At 33.5% G+C, this 2,697-nt stretch overlaps 1 protein-coding gene across 1 annotated transcript in view; it reads left to right on the top strand.

Annotated features, from left to right (window-relative positions):
* The first annotated feature begins 958 nt into the window (after positions 1–958).
* LOC106458725 overlaps positions 959–2,697 on the top strand; it is a 52,937-nt gene continuing 51,198 nt past the window's right edge. The window contains exon 1 of the mRNA XM_022385002.1: positions 959–1,072. The gene's annotated coding sequence lies outside the window, so the exon portion shown is untranslated. The remainder of the gene's footprint in view (positions 1,073–2,697) is intronic.

Below are 2,697 nucleotides of genomic sequence, written 5' to 3'. Positions count from 1 at the left end.
ACATATTTATCTTAATATACACACTTGTAACAAGTTGAAAGAAAACTGTTTATCCACTACAGGAACCGGTTATTAAAAAAAAACTGAGATTCGAAAGTAAAACGAAAGAGGAGCGTGAATTCCCACTAAGTATACGGGCCCTTACGCAGAATGTTTGAAAGGGGGTTCTAATTTACGAGATTAAAAGCCAACGCATATTGTGCAAAGCATAAACAGCATGCAAATATGCTAATCCTTCATCACAAGAATGTAGACTACGTAGAAAACATTAAAGAACATAAGCAGCTGCGCTATAACTATGTAAGCATAACTTTTTACATCAGAAAAATATGGGGTTCGGTAGAACCCCCTCGAACAACCCCTGCGTACATGCGTGGTATACCTTTCAAACATCGATATAAAATCATCAAACAAATGATTTGAAGGTCCCAACCTGTCAAATAAGCTGAAAAAAAAACATTATAGATTTTAAATATTTGTTTAGTAATATTGCAATATCATCTCAACCGCTACTGTCTCTGTCATATCCCAAGTCGGCCTGATTAACCCTGGTATTGTGGGCAAAATGCCTCGTCGGCACTGGTATTGCAGATATAGTGTGGTTGACATATATTATAACATTCTTCTCTACTTTTACTTATAAGATCTTTAAAATTCTTCATTACAAGTTCCCATGAATGAAAAAGTAGTGCTTGAACTTTCCTTGATCATTTCAATTACTGAGAATTTACATGACAGACCTGATAGTTACCTTATAGGTATGTCATTTCTAGAACGTTTCCCACGAGTATATGAAAGTCCACCGTGTTTTCTTAATAGGACACCAAGGCAAGATATTAAATGAAACGTCATCGATGACGTTGCACTTAGAAGACAGGTCCGAGATATAGAATGCGTGTACAGTTAGTTGTCTGTTGAACGTTGAGAAGGCGCTGGATACCAGGTAAAACGGCTTCTCGTGGCGCGTGCTGTGACTGTATGGGGTCATAGAACGTAACCAGTCGAGAACGTGCAAAATATTTTTCTATATACTTTACTATCTCTGATTGATTACTCTTTAAAGTATTTGTAGGTAAGTCTGATTAGATTTTAAAATATTATCTAGCTAGCTAACATAGTTAGCAACATACTAAAGTAATAAAAAACACTTAAGTGAAATTGAACATGCATATATATGTATTTTCATACTATATATATTTTTTACCGTCTATATGAACATATGGTTGAATAATGATACTATTTAATTTTAAAGAAAGTTTGTACTTCTGAGTGAACTCTTCCACAGTTTATGCATACTAAAATTTTTATTTGCTTTCTTTATAAAATCAAAATTTAATTTACTAAATTTAATTTCTTCAGACATTAATATAAGCACTTTACCAACATAATCATTTCTGCTTAAAGTAAATACACAATTTCCTCTATCCGGTTTAAGTATATTTCTTTGTTTTTTACTTGAATAATTAATTTATTTGCAGTTTTGCTGTTTTTTTCATAAATGTGATTGGCTTTAAATTTTCTTACAAGTTAATTTCAAAGATAGTTGTGTTTTCCATATTACAATATCTATTTTAATAATACTTTGTATTGTGTATATATATATGCTTGTATATGGTAGGTAGGGTTAATACGTCACTATAAAGGAATAGCCAATTGTAATTGAAATGCTCTACCGGAAAGAGACGATTTTTAACTAGGAGCACAAATACTAAACATAACTTCTTATTTTCAATATGAATATTACCTAATGCGGCGCATTAACAAAACGGGCAGGATAGAGACCATATTTAGTTTAAATTACTGACTACTTGGAGGGCAGTCAGTCAAATGCCTACTTGGCTACTCAAATAACAGGATTGACTGTAATGGTTATATCGCCCCCAGAGCTGACAGTATGAAGTATGTTTATCTGTATATCACGGCTTGTACCTTGGATCTTTCAATCCACAGCCCAGCACACTAATCAGTAGGCCACGCCTGCTCCATGACACAAATAATGTTCATCATACATTTACCATATCTTCCTTTTACTCAAGTCGTAATCCACGTACCAGGCTAAAACTAGCATTGCACTGAAAGTCAACTTTCCATAATTTCATTGACCCTACCTTAATTTTATTGTTATGTAACATGACCAATGATCTTACCTTATAACTAAAGATTCATTTCTTTGATTTAATATTTGTCAATTATTGTGCAGAAGCCCCCAGTGGCACAGCGATATGTCTGCGGACTTACAACGCTAGAAACCGGGATTCAATACCCGTGGTGGGCAGAGCACATATAGCCCGTTGTGTAGCTTTGTGCTTAATTATAAACAAACAGTTGTGCTGAATTAATAAAAAAAGAAAATAATAACTGACGGAAATCTAGTTGTATTTCCATTTATTAATTATTAGGTTGTCAAGAAATTAATGTCTCTTTTTTGTTAGTTGAAAAAAACCCGAACAACTTATATATCAAAACAAAACATTTATTAAATGAAATAGTTTCCAATCTTATCGATGATGCTTTTCCATCTTACAGTCAGATTGTTAATGCCCTGATTAATGAAATCAATTGGCTTTGAAGCAAAAAACATGTTGATGTCCTCTTTAATACCTTCCACATTTGCATATGTTTTCCCATTAAGATGGTGTTGCAGCGAACGAGAAAGATGGTAATATGATGTTGCCATATCTGGAGAATATGATGGTT

Source organism: Limulus polyphemus, unplaced genomic scaffold (assembly GCF_000517525.1).
Source record: "Limulus polyphemus unplaced genomic scaffold, Limulus_polyphemus-2.1.2 Scaffold505, whole genome shotgun sequence".
Classification (NCBI taxonomy): Eukaryota; Metazoa; Arthropoda; class Merostomata; order Xiphosura; family Limulidae; genus Limulus; species Limulus polyphemus.
This window is presented reverse-complemented; position numbering and strand designations above follow the sequence as displayed.